Raw genomic sequence first — 22,176 nt, forward strand, 5'->3', positions numbered from 1 at the left:
TATAATTGATATTTCTGTTACCCCGAGGCTCTTTCACATTATGCAGTTATAGCATTATGATTCCACGTTAACTGCTATGGCTGCATCCTGTGGGGTCCTGAGGTCTGCCGTTTGGGAGAAGACTACAGCTCCCTGTCTTTTCAAATTTTAAATACTCATTTCTAGACTGCAAATCTTAAGAATCCATAGGATGGAAACATGGCAATTAAAGTGGAACCATAGTGCTATAATTTTATAGCTGAAAGGACCCTCCTCCTAACTTTACAAAGTAAAAGGAGGCTTTGTGTGATAGTCCACAAAGACTAAAATTTGATTAGGGGATATATTGGCTAAACATGAAACAATTTTTAGGCTCAAATCCTATATTTTGTCTCAACTGGAGCAGACCCAGTGAATCCATGAGGTATACTTATGTGTTGATATACAGATGAGATGTAAAGTATTGATACTTTTAAGTGAGATGAAAAACTGGATTTTACTTCAGATATGCAGAAAATGGCATTTTAAAGATGTGTCCTAGATCGCAATTTATCCAATGTCAGGTATTTATAGGCATACTAGTTCTCTTGAATATCTGTATTTCATCAGATTTGTCTTTTTTTCTTGTATAATTAAGGTTGGTAATTATGGTAAAACCTCAAACATGGCAAAATTTCCTACAAAAACAGTTCATGTGTGGAAAAGCTGTGTAACTCTGTCTCAGTCTGTGATTCATAATTGTCTCCAAGGTTTGCTTCTACTGCATCTAAAATTAAAAATGCATAGTCAGAAATCAGATATGATGAACTCTGTGTGGTTTATGTATACCACCCTTCTGATGTGAAAGTACTTGCTTTGTGGGAAGCTGCTCGTATTTAAACAGGTCTTAACTGTGACCAAAAGAAGTATACGCTGAAAGCTGTTGCTATAGTCTTTGTATATAACATTATGGGAAAGTAGAAGGCAAACGTGTTTGACCAGAATGACTGCATCACACCCTTCTTCTTAAATAAATATTGGCGGGCAGTAAGAGTCTGATATGTTTTTCACTGGGGAGAAAAACAATCAAGGAATGCATTGTCAAGCATGGATCAGGACATTTCTACATTGCATACTCTCTAATAATATGTTCCAAAAGAAGGGAACAAGATAGGTGTTGTGAGATACAATGTGTAGGAGATATTTTACATTTTTCCTCCTGGTAAGCCAGTGTGGAGTGCTGTATGGAGCTGGACTCCTTAGAGAATATTTGACATGTTTACATAGAATGGGGTTTTATCCCATAAAAGTGCATCTGTAGGACTGTGGCCTGATTAATGGATCTGGGATTCCTTTTGCAAATGCTGCTCTTCTCAGAATGTCCTAGGGTAGACTAATTCCAATCAGTATTCAAATCACAGTTTTCCTCAACTCAGAAGTCCCAACATTCATGTCACATATATCAGGAATGGTGGGAAAAACAATGCCAAACACATTCATCTCAGGCCTGGGAAAGGCTGCTCTAGAAAAGCATACTCCTTCCATAATAAGATGATGTAAAGGTTTCTTTCTGAATTGTGCACTGTGTAAAGGTCTCTTTCTGAGGTGTATCAATCTAGCACACTGGTTCTTAATCTGTGGTCTGCGGACCACCAGTGGGCTGTGAGGGTGAAAATCTAGTCCCCGAGCTTCCTTCCTTCCTCCTTATTTATTTATTTATTTTATTTTATTTCGTGCCGCCTGCCACTCCTTCCCTGTCGCTGACTATGCCATATGTTCTGTATCAGAAACTAGAGCTGATGTGGTCTATCCAATGCAGTTTTCTGAATCAGCACCCTAAATAACCAAACTGAATCTAAAGTTGACTAAAATCTGATTCGCAACCCTTTCGGTACTAGTGCTGGAGAGTGGTTCCTGATCAAGTTGTCCCTAGAAAAAAAAAAGGTTGGGAACCACTGAACTAGCAAGACAGAGTGGCATTTTTTTCTGTAATTAAAACGTATTTTGAATGCATAAAAGTCAGCATGTTTTACTATTTTATTTTTCAGTGCAAATGATTTGGTTCAATTTGGCCTATCTTCGTGACCGCATCCTCCCCTATGAACACAAAGGGGGCGGGCACAAAGATCTGCCAGGGAGGCCCTCCTTGTGGTCCCATCAGAAGTGTGGTTGGTGTGGACGAGGGAGAGGGCCTTCTTGGTGGTGGCCCCCTGGCTCTGGAACGCCATCCCTAGGGAAATTAGGCAAGCCCCAACACTGTCCTCCTTCCATAGGGACCTGAAGACATGGCTGTTTAAACAAGCGACACAATTGTAATCCTGCCTCACACTTTATCCCATGCCCTCTTCCCATGGTTACAGCACTGCACTTCTCTCATTCCCAATTCGATCATTTGCCCCATTGATAATGAGTGCTGTTTTTAATTAAATGTTAGTTGTTGTTTCGTGCTTATATCTTTTATTTAATTATATTTTTAATTGTTTTCATTTTATGTTCTGTTTTTAGGCATCTTGTGCTATGTGTAAGCTGGACTGAGTCACTTCGGGGAGATAGTGACAGGATACAAAATTAAAATGGTTGTTGTTGTTGTTGTTGTTGTTGTTGTTATTCATTCTCAGAAAGCATTTTTACTGCTTCTGCCTTGCATTTTGTACCCGTGTAACATGTTGTTTATATTTTGATTAAGTTTTTTTAAAAGTGTGTTTGTGGAGTAAAATATTTCTCATCCTCCCCCTCTCCCTTCTTTCCTTAAATCAAGTTTGAAAGACTGAGAATGTTGCTAATGCTTTTAAGATTGCAGGTTTACATATCAAATATTCACCATGGATATGAACAGATAGATTCAATTTCAGTTTCCATATTGAGACATCACAGCAAAAAAAGAAAAGAAAAATATTAATTTGATATGACTAGATATGTGTTTACTCAGGAGCAAGTCCTACTGTGTTAAATGGGAAATGTTATCTAAAAAGTAGTGTTTAGGGCCTAACACATCTAGCCCAAGTACTAAGACATTTAGCTTTACTAATTTGTCTGAGCCTCTTGCCAAGCTCCATGAATATTAGCATGTAATAACAAGATAAACTTCCTTGCCAAGAGCCAGAGTGTTTGTGTGATGGTAGATAAGAATAACCTGTTGCATTTATATGGTGCAATTGATCCAAGGTCCAGTGTTTCGCTCTGGAGACACTTTGAGGGCTGCAAGGAATGCCAACTCTTGTTCCTGCCCCAAAGAACCAGGAATAAGTAGAGGTCTGTTCTGAACATTCAAATTCGTTGTTGTTGTTGTTGTTGTGGTTGTTTTTGTTATATCTCACTTTTTCTTGATTGACACAAAGCAGCTCATAACATTAAAAACAATGCAGTTTAAAACCCATACCATACAAATATTAAAATATAATTAACTATACAAGTCAATTAAAATGCCTTCAAACACTTAAGAACCTACAATTATAAAATACCCTAGCTTGCTCTTATAACTTTTTTCTTTAAAATCTCTCTTAAGGTGTATCTGCACTGTGGAATTAATGCGACACAATTGCCATGACTCAATGCTATGGATTTATACATGTTGTAGTTGTACAAGGTATTTCGCCTCCTCTGCCAAATAGTGCTGTGGCCTCATCACATTACAACTGCCACCCTGGTTCTTTGGTATATATCTTTGGCTGCTTTGAGTGTTGAGAAAAAGCACCTAGCAATTCTATCTATCTATCTATCTATCTATCTATCTATCTATCTTTTATAAACACTTGAGAAGTGTCTGACGTGTGATCCAATACAACAGCCCACATAGTGATCTTGTTTGCTGTGTACTAATCTTGTTGTGTTTCAAATAATAATAATGACAACAATTATAAGTTATTGAATTCAGATTATAGCACCATTTCCTCCTACTCATGTTCATTCCCTCCGCCTGCACTTATACAAACTGAATGAGTGGAGGTTCTATTTTTAAGGCTACCATATTACAAGGATATTTACATATTCAGGCTTAAAAGTTCTCCTACCAAATATCCCCATATCATAATTATTGTTCAATTATCTCCTTGTGCCACTCTTGCCCCCATTTTTTTTGCATTTGCTTTAAATATCCTGTGACTCTTTCCAGCTAAAGTTCACTTAACTTATTGGCTTATGTATCAAAACACTATTTTCTGCAGAAGCAAAGCCTTGAGTAAATGATATGGCTATTTTCTACATAAGTACATGAAATATGTTGTCCTCGATATTGTAAAGAGTGATATTGAAAAAATGTTTCAAACTATTCTACTGCAAACTATTCCAAGTTGGGTGAGTATTATGCTATTGCTGAAATACTGCCGTCAGGGTAAATTATCTTAGGCAATGCAGTGTTGAAAGCCAATTTCAACATAGCAGAAGAGTAAGAAAAATATCCACTCGAAGCAAGACATTTGAATAATATTTATTCCAACTGGGACTAAAGAAAACTATTTAACTATATAAAACAATGGGAAACTTCAAATTAGGATCATGAAGCTGTGAGAATATAGGGACAGGTATAAATACTTTATATTTAAAGTTCGATATTTCTGAACAAAAGTTAGTTATACAATGTGTCAAATCAATATTAATTTGTCACATTCCATACACAACGAACATGTATCATCATGAACAGCTTGCTGAACCATAAAATGCCATGGTGTGTTGGCCTTCATGTATAGAGTATGTTCAATGTGATGGAGTCATGGGAATTGTAGTTATATAAGGTCTTTAGCCTTCTCTGACAAATAATGCTGGTGCTGCACCAAACCACAGTTTCCACAATTCCATCGCATTGAGCCATGACAGTTAAAGTGGGGTCAAACTGTATAGGGTATGCATCTACACATCGAGTACCTACACTGCAGAATTAATGTAGTTTGACCGCACTTTAAGTTCATACTGAACTTGCTAAGTTGCTTTTCTTTGCAAAATGGCACAATACCTGTAAATTCTGTGGCCACACTGGGTCGAGGATTCAGTAAACTGTAGTCCAAAGATCCCAGGAACTTTACAAGCTCTGCAAATGATCCCACAGCCTTTGTGGATTCTTCTGATATATGCTGAATACCAGGCTCAACTAGCAATTCTTCCACATAAATACATGGTTAATGTGCCTGATTATTTAACTGACACTTTGTTAGCCTCGGGGCCCCACATGTTTAATATGTTTGGGCACATGCTGTTCCATTTCTGTTTACTGATCTCTTTCCTACTGGGATTCATGCCACAAATGTCATAATTTTATAAAGCATATTAATGCACGGTGGGTGCATATTTGTCTTCTGTATTCAGTACTGCTCCTCTCTCAAATAATGACAAACTAAAATAAACCTTCAGATATATCATGTTGGCCATAGATTCTGTGCATAGATTCTCTGCTTTTTTGTAGCCCAGTTAAAGATCTTCATTCCCAACAAAGTTGATTGGATTTATTCCTAGTTTGCTGTGCAGAGGACTGCAATCATGTGGGACACACCTATGGATATGTACTCAGAAGGTAGTACCATTGTGTTAAATTGAAAATAAACACAACAGAGACTCAGTCTTTGATCTCCTTTGAAAAAAGGCAGGAGTAAATGTAATAAACATGTGTAATCTTACATGTTGCAATACACATTTTATAATGTTTCAGTTTTCAACAGGATCTCGGCAAGCATGGATCTGAAAGAAGCCTGTATAATTTTATTGGTGTACTTGTGTAGTGAGTAAACAATTAGTGAACATATCAGAGAACAGAGAATTCAAGGTCAAGGACACTAAACCCAGATAATGGAAGTGTGATCCCATCCAGCATAATGGACCTCGACCTGGGAAGTGTAGATTCTGTTCTTTCTGGAAGGCTGCATATTGATTCATACTTATCTGCAAAATAGTAACAGCTTGGAAAGAAAATAGTAACCGTGAGGAAAGTAAAGGGCTTTCAACCAACTCACATCATATAATTTTAAAACAATCCTTTTTTATAGTTTTGAAAGGCCATATATAAAATATTTTAAGGTGCATCTGTACAGTAGACTTAATGCAGTTTGACATCATTTTAATTGTCATGGCTAAATGTGTTGGAATAATTAGTGTTATAGTTTTACAAAGAGGCTGAGGGGGGAAAGGAAAGGGCCGGAGGCTGTTAGGAATTGTGGGAGTTGAAGCCCAAAACACCTGGAGGGCCCAAGTTTGCCCATGCCAGCTGTATCCCATCTCGACCCTTGAGAAAAAATGGTCAACAAATAATAATAATAATAATAATAATAATAATACTCTTCACTGACTCTTTTACTATGTTTTAATGGTCTTATTTCGTTATCTATGTACTGTATTTTAACTATACTGTACTTCTGGGTCTTGAGGAGCAGTGGAAAACTATTGCAATAATTATTATACCACCAGAAGGTTATTTTAATATATGCATTTCAATACTTTTGTTTTTATCTTTGTATTTTGATTATTTCAAGCCATAACAGGCAGGTAACTAATAATAATAATAATAATAATAATAATGAATCTCTTAATGCCGTATATGTGTTCTCCCTCTACTATGCCAGAAATACAGCTTAATGGTGTAACATTAGAAAATGTTGACCATTTCCAGTACCTTAGCAGCCACCTCTCCACAAAAATCAACATTGACACTGAAATTCAACACTGCCTGAGCTCTGCGAGTGCAGCATTTTTCCGAATGAAGCAGAGAGTGTTTGAGGACCAGGACATCCGTAGGGATACCAAGGTGCTTGTTTATAAAGCTATTGTGCTCCCAACCCTGCCATATGTCTGAGAAATGTGGACTCTCTATAGTCGTCATACGCAACTCCTGAAATGATTCCATTAGCGTTGCCTCTGAAAAATCCTGCAAATCTCTTGGGAAGACAGGCGGACAAATGTCAGCAAGCTGGAAGAAGCAAAGACCACCAGTACTGAACCAATGCTCCTCCGCCATCAACTCTGCTGGACTGGCCATGTTGTCCAGATGCCCGACCATCGTCTCCCAAAGCAGTTACTATAGTCCCAACTCAAGAACGGGAAGCGCAATATTGGTGGACAGGAAAAGAGATGTAAATATGGGCTTAAAGACAACTTTAAAGACCTTAATGAAGGTCTAACCCCATCGTTCATTCCTTTTGAGCTCCTCCCTCAGAAACACATTCTCCCACCCAGGCCCGTAGCCAGGATTTTGATTGGGGGGGGGGGGGAGCTGAGTCTGAGTGAAAGAGGGTCTACCCTAGCAAACCTTTTGTATCGTTACCCCAATACCCCCATGCATATGGGATATATTGAGCATGGTGATCAGATCATGATATGAATAAACATAACAGTTTAAATAATGTACCAGTAAGGCTTTCTCACGGACCACCATGAGAATTTTTTTGGGAGGGGGGCCTGAAGCCCCCCCCCCCCGCTACATGCCTGCTCCCACCACTTACCTCATTCAGGGTTTTACCAATTTTATCATGGTGCATTTGGCCTGTCCATTGTGTCCTATTTCTCTATCATGTTATTTTGTGATTATTATTTTTTTCATGTATTTATTTTGATGGTATTTTCTGCTCAGCTTCCCTATAGTCCAGCTCTCACATCCATTGCTTTAACTGCAGTAATCTTTGCACCTAGAAATACAAAGTCTGTCACTGCCTCCATGTTTCCTCCCTCTATTTGCCAGTTATCAATCATTCTTGCTGCGATAATCTTGGGTTTCCTTGATGTTTAGCTTTTTTTTGGGTTGTGTCAGGAACGACTTGAGAAACTGCAAGTTGCTTCTGGTGTGAGAGAATTGGCCGTCTGCAAGGACGTTGCCCAGGGGACGCCCGGATGATTTGATTTTTTAAAAATCATCCTTGTGGGAGGCTTCTCTCATGTCCCTGCATGAGGAGCTGGAGTTGATAGAGGGAGCTTATCTGCCTCTCCCCAGATTTGAACCTGCGACCTGTCGGTCTTCAGTCCTGCCAGCACAAGGGTTTAACCCACTGCACCACCGGGGGCTCCGATGTTTGGCTAGAACTCAGCTTTTGCACTTTCTTCTTTCAGCTTGATTAGAAGGCTCCTCAGCTCCTCCTCGCTTTGGGCTATCAAGGTGATATCATCTGCATATCTAAGGTTGTTTCTTCCAGCAATTTTAACCCCAGCCTTGCATTCCTCAAGCCCCGCACATCGCATGATGTGTTCTGCATTCAAGTTGAATAGGTTGGGAGAGGGATTTAGAACATCTATAATTACTGGAATGAATATGATACTCTCAGAGGACAGTCCAGGAGGCTGTTCTTATGTGAAAAGGAATAGTTTTCCCATCATAGAGGGCTCTGTCTCTGCAACAGCAACTGAAATGCTCTTCGAGTGGGTTTATGTGCAGAGAGGCACGTAACATCCAGGCTGGGCATCCTGGGAAATCAGGGGCTTTCGGGAAGGGAATGGGAAGACTGGTTCTCCTGCCACCCAAAAGCAACACAGGCGGACACGGACGTGCTGTGCTGCACATGCGCAAAAGCCCCCCTCCTCCTCTCTCGCCGCCCCGCATCCATTTCCTCTCCTCCTGTCACCAACCTCGCGGCGCAACATGGACGGAGCAACGCCGCCTTCCTATTGGCCCTGACTTTCCCCGCCCCGTGTTCCCATTGGATAGAACGCCCAGTGCACGAGCTCAGCACGCTCTTCTTCTCAAGGAACGGAGAGGGAAGGGGAGGGCGGACCAATCGTGGACGTGAAAGGGCGGAGTTTTGAGTCGGCGCACCAATAGGAGATGCTCAGGGGCGGAGTCCTGTACCGGGCTTCAAGCCCAGCGGGGCGGAGGAGTTAGTAAACAAGCTGCGCGCCTCGTGGTGACACCGCGGAGAAAAGGGGCGAGGTAAGGGGGCTCCCTCACGGGCTGGGCCTGCACTGAGAGCGCGGCGTCGGTTGGGCCTTGCCTGGAAGAGAAGGAGGAGGGCAGGGAAAGAAAGGAAAGGAAGCAAACAAGCCAGGGAGGAAGGAAAAGAAGGGGAAGGTCCCCGCCCCCTTCGCCAACGTTGGTTCCTGAGGGAAACAGCGCCTCAGAATCCGGGCAGGGAAAGGCCTCGAATTGGGGCCTGGGTGGGCAAGGGGGGGAAGCCTCCTTTCTCAGGGCAGCCCTGTCGAATTCATGCAGCTCGACACCGTGGGATTTGTAGAGCATGTAAAATCCCAACTGACATGATTCCATAGCATTGAGACATTTAAAGTGGCGTCTAAACTGCATTCATTCTGCAGTGTAGATGCACCTTCAGTCGTGCAGGAAGAGGTTTGGGGGGAAATCTGTGAAGGAAGAGGAGGGAGAGGAGAAGTATTTCCTTTGAAAGACATAGATCTTGAGGGAAAGGGTGGCACTTCCCACATGACTCCAGAACTATCAATATATCTATCTGTTGTAGCATATTGTAGTATAAATGCTACAGGTTTGTTTTACTGCAAAAGGAGAATAGTGTCTAGATCCAGGGAAGTCATGCTACACCTCTATTCTTCCTTGGTTAAGCCACACCTGTCCAATTCTGGGCACCACAATTGAAGAGAGATTTGGACAAGCTGGAATGTGTCCAGAGGAGGGCGACTAAAATGATCAAGGGTCTAGAGAACAAGCCCTATGAGGAGTGGCTTAAAGAGCTGGGAATGTTTAGCCTGAAGAAGAGAAGGCTGAGAGGAGACCTGATAGCCATGTATTAATATGTGAGAAGAAGTCATAGGGAGGAGGCAGCAAGCTTGATTTCTGCTGCCCTGGAGACTAGGATGCAGAACAATGGCTTTAAACTACAAGAAAGGAGATTCCTTCTGAACATTAGGAAGAACTTCCTAACTGTGAGAGCCGTTCAGCAGTGGAATTCTCTGCCCCAGAGTGTGGTGGAGGCTCCTTCTTTGCAAGCTTTTAAACAGAGGCTGGATGGCCATCTGTCGGGGGTGCTTTGAATGCAATTTTCCTGCTTCTTGGCAGGGGGTTGGGCTGGATGGCCCATGAGGTCTCTTCCAGCTCTATGATTCTATGATACTATAATTCTATGAAAAAGTGTAGATGTCTCCTGAGTAAAAGTTCTTTGGAGAGTATCTATTCATTTATTGCATTTATATCCTCCAGATTTGCGATTAAAGAGGGTTTGCAACAATTTAAGAAGAAACCATTAAACCAATCATTTTAAATAGAAGTAAAGGGTAATAACCCTGGTGGCCCTTTGAACTTGCTGACTGAAAGGTTGACAGTTTGAATCCTGGGTGTGGGGTGAGCTCCCTCTGTTAGGCCCAGTTTCTGCCAACCTAGCAGTTTGAAAGCATGCAAATGTGAGTCGATAAATAGGTACCGCTTCTGCGGGAAGGTAACGGCTCTCCATGCAGTCATGCCAGCCACATGACCTTGGAGGCATATATGGACAACACCATCTCTTTGGCTTAGAAATGGAGATGAGCACCACCTCCTAGAGTCAGACATGACTAGACTTAATGTCAGGGGAAGCCTTTACTTTTATCTTAAAGAGTAATAGTATGTCTAAATAACCTAAAGCAGTGGTTTCCAAGCTTTGGTGCATGAGCTGTTTGGGATTTCAACTCCCAGATTCTCCAGTGTCAGGAATTCTGGAGAGCTGAAGCCCGAAACATCAAAGATTCAGAACCACTGCCTTAAAGGCACTAGATCTTGTTTGGTTTTGAAGCTAAGCAGTGCCAGCTTATGGACCTGGATGGGAAACCAAAAATCCTCAGGTGCTGAAGCTATATTTCAGAGGAAGGATATGGCAAATCCAGATTTGAGTATTGCTTGTCTAGGAAAATGAAATGTATCAGAGTCACTATACGTCAACAGGCAACTTGAAGGCACCATCACATACACAAAAAGTAAACAGTAAGACGGGGATTAAAGTCCTCCAACAGACTTTCATAACACTTAGTTTGCTGATAGGAAACACAGAAATGCATTCCAAAGCACTAATGGAAATCACATTGGAATACCAACGTTTCCACTTAATCAAAACTGAGTAACATCTGAATCGATAAAAATAGTGACTTTGTGAAATAACTGTGTGGGGTACTACATTTTTAGTATATTTTTTAATATAAGCTTCCAAAAATACATTCAACGCAGCCACAGTATTGGAAAAATCTTTGTTCGTTGCAGGACAGTGTTTTGATTATTTATGGTAAGGCAGATGCTTTTAATACTCTTCTGTAGATGCATGGTTTATTCAAAACCGGAATGATAAAGAGGGTGGATCATTTCTAGGCATATCTGTTATTAAGTTGGGGAAAGTGAAGGACATTTACTGGTTGCTTGTAGGAGGTGGCTGTTATTTTGGAATAATGACACCAGAGGGGAAGAGTGAGAGTGTTTGTAGCTCCAGCAGAACAGGAGGCGTGATTATCTGTGTGCTTCTCTGGCATGTCTGCAGCTGCTGCTGTAGCTCCATGTATTTCTCCTAGTGTTTTATTTGTTCATGTCTATCAAGGAAGGCTGTTTCCCCCCTGCCCACACGAACCTTTCAGGCATCTGTTTTTAGTTATTTGAACATATTTGAAATGTATAGCAAACCCACAGATTGTAAGATGGAAGAACTCAGTGAAACCCACTATTTATCAAACTATGCTATCACAAGCAAAGAGAGTCAGTGGGAACAAAGAAGCCAAAACCACAGATTTTTGCGGCCCCAAGCAGCAGAAGGATTGTAGAGAAGTTGACTTTGAAGTCATGTTCCAAAAATGACAGTCGGTTTTTTTCTAACATGATATGGCTATGTGACCCAAAACACAAAAAAGCAACAAAATATCTCATGAAAAATATTTCCCATATGGAATTGCTTTTCTTTCTGATGCAATCCATCTTGCCTTTCCACAATTTATTTTTTTCTTTTTAATAAAATGTATTCTATATGGTTCCCCTCTTCAATTCTGATTTTGTGAAATATGCATTAAGGCACTTGTGGGGTTTTTATTTGCATTTTAGCCATTTTCTCTGAGTTGATTGTCATTGTCTGCCCTCAGCCCAGATAAAGTGTTTTGTAGTAAGTAGTAAGGCAATCCTCTTTCCAGTCTGATTAACCTTTCCTTGCTCTTGGGCTTACCTAGTTCTGTTACTGGTGACCCAGAGATCTGTTTGTCTTGGTGATGTGAGTCTAAACCTTTGATGCTGTGAAAAAGAGGGAGGGAATGCACATGTTAGATTATTTTTGTTTTTGCAGGGGATTTTTTACTATTGCTGGGGATCAGAAGTGAGGATTGATTGACAAAAATCACATTATGAAAGGTTTTCTTCTCCCTGAACAATTAGTCCTCAAAAGGCTCACCTCCTTATTGAAGGATAGCCGTAAAGAATATTGAAGGATAGCTACGAGTCTGACATCTATCCTACTTTTGTATTTGGTATTAGCAAGATACTTTTTCTATTTCTACTAACCTGATTATCCCAACCCATATTTACATACAGATACAGCCTTTGGCATATGATGTAGTTGGATCCCTCCATGATCTGCTTAAAGAGGTACATCTAGTTTACATTCAGATGTTGGAGAAAAGCTTGTCCCCACTAGCCTTTTAAGATCTGTTTCAATGGTTCAGGTGCTCCCTCTTTTGATAGTTCTTGACTTAGCATGGTAAGTAAAATATTTGAAGCATGTTTCCTAGACATTAACTACTTCCCTGGATGGAAATATTTCTTGGTAACTCTAGAAGATGACCAGAAAGAAGAAACTGGGCAAACTGCAGTGGGCTCTTTAGATCTGCAATTTCCACTGGCTGCAGATTGCCACACCTCATATTATTAATACACAGGACCCACTGTACATATATTTTGCCCTGCTTATGTGTGTTGAATAGCTGATATATTTGGGACAACTTCTGGTTGATCATGGAGAAGTACTCCCAGGCATGGTTCCAAGGCATAGGTGATGACAGGTGATATGATAGCTATGTTAAAATATTTGAAAGGATGTCACACTAAAGAGAGGCAAGCTTGTTTTCTGCTGCTGTAGAGATTTAAGGCCCTTCTACACTGCCTGTTTATCCCAGGAACAGATTCCAGATTATCTGTTTACCCCAGGTTATCTGGAAGTGGGGGCTCATATTCCAGTTTAAACCAGATATTATGGGAATATGCCACCTTAGGAATGTGATGGAATCTCATTCACTGCAGTGTTTAAGCAGAAGCTGGATGGCCAGGCGTAATCAGCATAAATATGAAATCTATTTATTTGACTCACCAATACTGAGAGCTTGAAACTTTTAAAATCCTTATGAAAAAATAAATAAAATACTTCTAATGCGTGAGAAAAGATGACCTTGCAGAGCTTTTATTTTTAAAAAGATTATAAAAAGATGCACTATAGCAAGCTTTGTTTGTGAATACTTAAAGGAGTTAAAATAAATCCTCTTGAATCTTTAGTCATGTTTTTTGCCTGCTCATCTCCAAAATAGGCAACTTATAGACAGGTGGTGCTGGGATATTATTTCATACTATACTTGACAGATAGAAAAGCTTGATTGGTTTCCCTATTTTAGCTCTTGTTGCCAAGATTTGTAGAGAATAATGATGGGAAAACATGGAGCAGTGTTTTTTTAAAATGGTCCTCCCCTATTTTGATTACTACTAAAGTGTTTTATTTAGAAAAATAGTTTTGATTTACACTAGGAAAATAGTGTCCTTTTGGTATCCCAGATTTGCCATATGTAATAACCTTTGTATTAGTCTAATACTATGGTGTCCTGACAGATTAAAAGGCAATTACAGTCTCAATTGTTACAGGGCTTCTTAAACTTTTCATTCGTGATGCCTTTTTGCTCAAGAGATTTTTACACTATTCTGGATATATAGTTATATACAAGAGATATACAAACCAAACTTCTTACTGTTGATAAATCATCATGAAATACGATATATTTTAACCATTTATTAAAGACAAAAGCAAGTTTGCAAATCAGATATGGATGAGGTAGTATATTTATACACGAACAATTCAATTTTGGCTGGATATTTGAAATTGCAGGATACCAAGTATTTTCAGTATTTTTCATGCCAGATAAGCCAAATGAAGTAGTTGGTTGCTTTTTGTTTTGTTTTGATGTAAGGGGTTTGTTGATGGTTCCAAATTAAACTATTTCCTGAAGGAAGCATTGAATTGTTGCACCAATTATCAATAGTTTGTAGTTTTAATTATCGGTAGCTTCATATGAAATAGTTTCATATGAAAAGTAACTATGAGGTTTATAGTGTGTTTTAAACCTGACTTTCTGCCTATCTTCTTTGTTTCCCAAGGCCCATTCATGTTCCCTAATTATATCGCTATACTTTTAGCTTAACAGCCACGGTGGAATCCTGGGATTTGGAGTTTGTGTATATATACATTCAAGTTGTCTGATGACTTTTGGTGATCCCATTAATTTTATAGAGTTTTCTTGGGCAAAGAATACTTTCAAGAAGTTTTGCCAGTTTCTTCTTCTGAACCATATTCATTGCTGGTTCCCCATCCCAAGTATTAACTAGGGCTGATTCTGTTTAGCTTCTAAGATCAAGATCTAGTGCCATTAGAATATTTAACAAGACATTTGGAGTTTAGATACAGGTATTTAGAATTTTCAGCCAAGAAGCTCTGGTATCTTACTAACTGTAAACTCCATGATTCTGTAGGATGTTAACACGGCAGTAAAAGAATGCTATAATTGTGCAGTTTGAATGGGCCTCCTGATATTTCTACTGAGGGAGTTTTAGCTAGGCTTGGTATGAGCCATACTGTATTCTTTGTCAGCTCCAAAAGGGCAGGGTCTCGCCCTCTGGATACACTTAACCTCAGATAATAGAGAAGGATGAGTCATGTCATGCTAATGCTAGGGATGTACTTTCTGAAGCCATCTTTGAGGGCTTCTATTTCTCCTTGGCCTTCCATAGCATAGAACTCAAAACAATGTAAATCTTCTTCCCATTGTATTGTCGAAGGCTTTCATGGCTGGAATCACTAGGTTCTTGTAGGTTTTTTCGGGCTATAGGACCATGTTCTAGAGGCATTTCTCCTGACGTTTCGCCTGCATCTATGGCAAGCATCCTCAGAGGTAGTGAGGTCTGTTGGAAATAGGAAAATGGGTTTATATAGGTCTATGTAGGGACCACCAAACGCAGCGCCCAAACACGAATCAAGGAACATGAAAGGCACTGCAGACTACTTCAACCAGAGAAGTCAGCCATAGCAGAGCACCTGATAAACCAGCCTGGACACAGCATATTATTTGAGAACACAGAAATGCTGGACCACTCCAACAACCACCATGTCAGACTACACAGAGAAGCCATTGAAATCCACAAGCATGTGGACAATTTCAACAGAAAGGAGGAGACCATGAAAATGAACAAAATCTGGCTACCAGTATTAAAAAACTCTAAAATTACAACAGCAAAACAGCAGAGAGGAAACAACCAGGCACATCTTAACACCTCTCAACAGAACATTTTCCCAGGCTCAGCCAGGCCTTCTAATGCTAATGAAGGTGGTCAGCTGAAACATTCACACCTAGCTTCAGCAGAGAGCTCTTTGCCACACCCCAGTCATTCCACAGATATATAAACCCATTTTCCTATTTCCAACAGACCTCACTACCTCTGAGGATGCTTGCCATAGATGCAGGCGAAACGTCAGGAGAAATGCCTCTAGAACATGGCCCTATAGCCCGAAAAAACCTACAAGAACCTAACTTCTTCCCATTGTTTTTGTATCTTTCCCCTGATGGTACGATCAGCTTTCTCCAAATAGGGATGCAGTTAGCATTCTAGCTTAGTATTGCTAGTTCGGTTATCCAAGAACCCAAGATTACTCCTACAATATATAGTGTTAAAAATTACAGGCTCTCAAGTACACTTATCAGGAGAGGCTAATGGAATTGAGAGGCAAAACTTAAATTTCATTCATTTATTGGTAATACTTTTATCCATGCTCTTTCATGACTTCCTGTCAGCAGTCTTATATGGATATTAAAAGTTTTGTGCTATACCATAGGCCAAAGTGTGTCTTTCAACTTTTAGTTCTTTTTCTCTTTCCTGGAGCTGTCCTAGCACCACACTTTGTAGGATCAACTTGGTTATGTCCATGGCATTCCTCTGCCATGTGATATCAAAGTTAGTTTTGAAAAATGCTGTGCCATGTTGCTTGAGGGATTTTGGAAGTTGGAATTCAAAATAAAACCAAACATTTCCAGGTTCTGTTGATATGTGTTACTTTAGAGTAGAAGTATGGGCTCCTGTCCATCATTTTTTGAAGAGTATTTAAAATATATGCCTTTGTTTACAAATGCTATCTGTATTTAGACAGTGTTCTAAATTTAAATGTGCATGGAGAATCTGCATCTGTTTTGACCCCTCAGAAGAACAGCACGTCACCTCAGTACCTTCCTCTGAGTAGGTTACTTGGATTTAAATCAGATTACTTGTACTGAGAGAACATAATGAATAGAGTCAAGAAGTAGGAACATGTGTAACACTGTCTTATTCTTTGGCTTCTGCTTTTGCCCCCACCTGATGGGTTTATGAGGTACATATTCTCTATGTGAACATTTCTCTAAACATTTTCATAAAGTAAATCTCAGAAAAACACAAATAGTTTTATTGAAGCACTTGAAAATCTTTCCCCCCACCCCCAATATTATAATAAATAAAAATTGCTGTATTTTTCTAGGTGGTTTTGGGCTTTGATAATTTGAATGTTATCTGTATTTACTCTCTAGAGAAAGGGGAGAAGACCTGGTTAATTTCAAAGCTCTAGAAAAGTGGCATAAGGGTTTGATTAAACATGATATTTTAACTTGATTTATCTCTCTTGCTGATGAATGCTTTTGCCATCACAGAGGCAGCCAATATTCATTGAGATGCTTATGCTAAGACAGCTATTTTTGTGCCCAAAAGAGAGCATGAAAACAATTTTTCTGAAAAGATAAATGCTTCTTTTGAAGAGAAGTTGTATAGGGGCTGTTTAGTGGAAATCCCTGTTTTGTATTGAAGCTGTGGAACACTCTTTTGTTGTATAATTGAAATTGCTTTCTAATGCTCTGCCCTCCTGGATGTTGTTTTTTACTGTTGTGATTTAGGGTATCCTTCTGTGATTGGAGAAGTGCTGTGTGGCCTTTCTTGCCTGAAATAAATGTGCATAGTTACCCACAGCAGTGTGTTTCCCTAGATGGGAAGTCAGGGATTTGGAAATATGTCTTGGTGATCTGTAAGTTCATGAGTAACTTTTATGTATTGACAGGACTTCTGGAGGTGAATAGAATGTTGCCTTGCAAACACAAGTCAAATTTGACTGGGTTCTTTCAATTCATATATCCAACTGATGAATATTGAAAGCTGTTTCAATAGTAATGTTGTGCCCTTGAGGAAAGAGCCCATATGTTAGGCTTTCACAAAAATAAACAGGCACTTTTCTAAACTATGATTAGTTAATTGTTGCTATAATTATTTAGTATTATTAATAATTTATGTACTGCCCTTTCCTCAGTACTAAAACTCAGTATGGCTCAGAGTGGTTAAAGTAGGATTGGTTTCTATGACTTCATCCAAATTTGAACTATTTGTTTTTGTTAACATTGTCTTTACATGAATATTCTTAAGAAAAACCTGTAATGGCTACAGTGTGAAATAGATATGAGAGTGTGAATACCTATTTAGGGTATTTTGAAGTATTTTCCATGAACACTGCCCTAAAATAAAAATGACAGCTAAGTCTGAGTATTGAAGCATCTGGGGAATGAAATGGGGCTCTAGAAAGGGAAAGAGGGTTCAACTAAATCTTTGCAAGAAAACCAGTTGATGAAGTCCTGAGTTTATCTCTTAAAATGATCACACCTGCTATAGTGTCTGTTGTGAAACAGACCAAACCATACTGACCTATGGCATTTAGAATGTCTCGTGGTATTACTTTGTGTGAAAATAGCCTATTTGTATCAAAATCCTCCCTTCTGAATGTTATCTTTATTAAGCTGCTTTACATAATTGATGGTTGTTTGGTACTGATGGATTGCTGAAACCACGATAAACATTGATGCAGTAATTGGCAGAGTTATGGCAGGATAGAATCAATGTAGAAAAACTATTAGGCCTGTGAAGTTATGAGAGGGATCATTCACCCTTCTTAGTTTTCATATAATCATTTTGCTTTGGAGACACGTTATGCCTTAATGTACCCAAGTTTCACTGTGCTGGTTGTTGAAAAAACAGTGTTCTGGTACTCTAAAGATTAACCAATTTATTATAGTATGACCTTCAGTGGGTTTTTTTTTTTTTTACAGATAACAAGGAACAATTGTTGGTCTCCCCTGTTTGATAAATATGGGTTGACTTGTTGAGGCCAGAGTGAACTCTGACTGTTCCTTTTTGTTTCCTAGTCAGCCATTGGTTCTGATCTGTAGGGCTGAACATAGTTACATCAGATGCTTTTTTAGTCTGTTTTAGTTCTGATACTAAAATGCTGCCAGCACCTCCCACAGCAACTGAGTAGTATTTGGCTTACAAACATAATCCTAGTAGGAGTTGGAAAGCTACTGCTTGGGGAGAGAGGTAATTTTGCAATTTTGAAATAATGATCCTACTTGGGTGCAAGTGAATTATTTCTAGTTTCCTGATCAGCATAAATGAGGCTTTGTTAATTCTATCATGTGACTGATGGCTACATTTGCATGTCCAGCCTAGACAATGTCTGAATTAATCAGAATGATGGAAATAGAGCTATCACTCTGAACATTCATATTTACAGTACTGGTACACTCATACCTAAAAATAAAGTTGCTGACATACTGAGTTTAGAATTTGATTTTTCCCCAATTTGAACATTATTGTTCACATGTGAAATATGGAGTTGCATATGGGCTTCATCTTAGCAATCTTTGTTACATTGAAGTGGATCTGCTGAGTGTCTTTTGCTTGATGATATTGTCATCCTATTGAGGGCAAAAAAGTAGTTTTCCCATAAGTCTGATATGCAAATCATATTGTATTGCCTTGTTTCACTTGCTGTCTCCCTTGGTTTTGCAAAAGCAACGAACCAGTCATATTATTCATTATAGAAGTTTTCCCCAAAGTTGTGCTCTTTAAAAGAGAGTTGCAGTTCAATAACATTTGAAGATTATCTGATTTAGTAGAAGGATACTGCTATCCCTCAACACATTATTACAGTTGCACAATATGATCCGGCCTATATAATCTCCAAGGCAGTTCATTTCACTGCTCAAAATCTCTTAAAATAAAGTATATATTTAGTTGATAATCAATAATTAATGTTATTCATAGTCTTTAATTACCTAACATTGATCATGTTGAAGACTGACATATCACATTGGTCCTCATCTTTAGCCCTCTTGGCATTTTGGATTCAGCTTCTAGAATTCTTGACTGTTGACTTAACTGGTTGGGGCTTTTGGGTATGGAGAGCCACAATACTTGGAGAAACAAAGTTCAGGAACGATGCAGTAGCCTATCTTTTGTTTGAACATGGAATTCATGGGTGTGGTCTATTTTTTAAAGAAATTGCTTTCAGAAATGATGTACAGTTTTAATGTTATGGTAGTAATTCTTTTTTCATTATTTTGTTGGACTTCAGTGTATTCTTTTTCTGAGCTGCCTTAGATTCCATTCCAGGAGAGAGGCAGCATATATATGAAATAAGTAAAAACAATCTGAGACCCTTTGCTGGTGCTCCAGTCATTAGACATTAGCCAAGTGGCAATTATGGACAGAGAGTTTTTGTTGTGATGCTCCGATACTGGAATATATTTAATGGAAGTATCAATTTGGCTGTTCTCATCTTGAAGACAATGCCGAACATTGTATTTTCTAAGTATTTACCAACAACAGTGGTATTGTTTGACCGCAGGCTTTTTGCTTATTATTTTAATTAAATTGATGGGCTGCTTTGTTTATATATTTTTTTCATTAATGGCTTTGTTTTGGTTTAGTAAGTTGCCTCAGTAGTAGAAATGTGAAACTTTGGCTTTAGATAAGCAATAACTTGTTGCAAACTGTTACTGAAAATTCCTTTTCAGCTTGATGATTACTGTTTGATTATATAGGAATCAAATCATGTTGGATATTTCTTCTACTCTACAGCTGTCCCTTAGAAGTAACCTTTAATAGAATTTGGTTGTTCAGCTTCAAGTAAACCAGGGATGGCAGGCTAGAGAGGATAATTTTATGGTCAAGTCTGAATGGCCTGTTGAGTAGTAGGGATTCATTTTCATTTACCCTGTTATTCTGCTCCCAAAGCATTAATAACAGCTTCATTCAGAGAAGGAGATGCAACAGCTAAAGCCAAAGAACTTTTTAAAAGAAAGACTAAAAACACTGATCAAATAAAGAAAAACACCAGCAGAAATAGCATAAAACCCTGTTTTGAATGGTTGTGCTTTTTTGAGTCAATTGTATCAATGTTTAGGCTAAGATAGTGCACAAGACACTAGAAAATAAATCTGTACAATGGACTAGAACAGTGCTTCTCAACTTGGGTCCCCAGATGTTTTTGGCCTACAACTCCCAGAAATCCCAACCAGTTTACCAGCTGTTAGGATTTCTGGGAATTGTAGGCCAAAACCATCTGGGGACCCCAGGTTGAGAACGACTGGACTAGAATGTCTAGAAAGTGCACACAAACCCTTTAATCAATGGTAAAAATGTGTAGATTGAAATATATAAGAAAGTGTATACATTGTCATTGAGATGAACTCCAAAGAAATCAGGATGGAAAGATGGAACGCATTCATAGGAAAATTGTACACATTTTCTCTCGTATGTGGACAAGATTTCCTTGTCCCCTTTCTCTTGCTTGCGTAGTCAGCTCATCCTTTCAATTAAAAGTTTTCATCTTGTTCTTTTTTAGTTGTTTTAGTCTGTGATCATTAGTAACTCATGACTATTATTAGAGAGAGAAGAAAAGGAAGGCTTTGGTTATCGAGCAGGTTTTTCCTCTCCATTGATGTTACTTCAGTGATTCGTTTAAAGCACTCAAACATGAACTGAAATTAAGGGCAAAAAGGCTGAATGAATTCATGTGCATGTTTCTTAAACAGTGGCTTTGCCCCTCTGCATCTTTAATGGCTCTCTACTAGCTGTTCTGGAGGGAATTAAAATATAAACTGAGATACCCCAATCTTTATGGTTGCTGTACATAAAAACTCTTCTTTGCTGTAGTTCTTAATTTAGTCTGCAAGAGTTCAGTAGGCTTTGAAATGGAAGGCAGTGCTGGAAGGATAAACTGTTTGTTGCCCTAATGTTAAATTTTTGAAATGCATACTTTGTTCAGAACTTGGTACAAGTCCATGACTTGTTATTCACATCCTATTCTCTATACTTTTATCTTATGTTGAGGGGAGAGGAGTGTTTTTGGTGTGGCTTTAAGATGTGAAATGGCAAACAGTTCAAATATATGGTGTGGGGCAAGTCCTCCAGTTGGAAAAATAAAACCTGCTGTTGAGTTTAGATGGTGGGAGGAGTCAACAATCTTCTTTTCAACACAAACAGGCCCTGTTTTTCAGCAGTGCTTTTTGCTGATAATTCAACCAATTGTTTGCTGCCCACATAGAGAATTAGCTTGCCAAATTTCTCAACAGGTCAAAGATGTGTGACAAGATGCTGATTCATTATATTTTGCTCCATGGAAGAAATAACCAACTAAAAGAGTGAAATATCCAGTATAGGGTCTGTATAGTATTGACCTATCACAAAATTGATGGTTATATCAATTGAGGTATTACAGATACAGCAAATTTCTTTTGGTATTAAGTATGTTAATGGTTACTATAGTATGAGATGTTCAGCATTGGTTCTAGTAATGTGTCTTCGTAACAGTAACCAGGGTTTCATAAACTCCTATTGAGGAAATGCTAAATAATCTTTGAAGATAAAAACTGTATAGAAACAGTTGCAAGGGGAGAAACTAAGCACTCTCCTCACATACCTCATATGCGCATTGCACCTCTATTTATACAACTTCTTTCATTCTGAGCAAACAATTCCTTATAGATGGAATATTTGGAAAACCACCAGTTATGAGTTTGATCCAATTTTATCTGTTTCACATTTAAAAAGAACAAAAGGGAACTGGGACTATTTCCTAATCTATATACTTAGTTTGTAGAGAGCTATGTGTATGTTGAGCAATACAGATTGCCACTTGTTTCCTTGATATCTTGCCACTAACCTTATTTTAGAAAATTGTTATTCTGTGAGGTCTCTTATTACACAGTGTCCCTTTCTTCCTGCTTGGCTTCCTTGTTCTTTTC

The 22,176-nt window shown here is 38.9% G+C and overlaps 1 protein-coding gene across 2 annotated transcripts in view; it reads left to right on the top strand.

The window, feature by feature from the left end:
- The first annotated feature begins 8,693 nt into the window (after window positions 1-8,693).
- COQ8A (coenzyme Q8A) overlaps window positions 8,694-22,176 on the top strand; it is a 55,978-nt gene continuing 42,495 nt past the window's right edge. The window contains exons 1-2 of one of the 2 annotated variants that reach the window (XM_060754165.2): window positions 8,723-8,794; window positions 12,362-12,415. The gene's annotated coding sequence lies outside the window, so the exon portion shown is untranslated. Of the gene's footprint in view, window positions 8,795-12,361; window positions 12,416-22,176 lie in introns of both variants that reach the window. The other variant, XM_060754164.2, reaches the window with a different exon arrangement.

This window comes from Anolis sagrei, chromosome 1 (genome assembly GCF_037176765.1).
Source record: "Anolis sagrei isolate rAnoSag1 chromosome 1, rAnoSag1.mat, whole genome shotgun sequence".
Lineage (NCBI taxonomy): Eukaryota > Metazoa > Chordata > Lepidosauria > Squamata > Dactyloidae > Anolis > Anolis sagrei.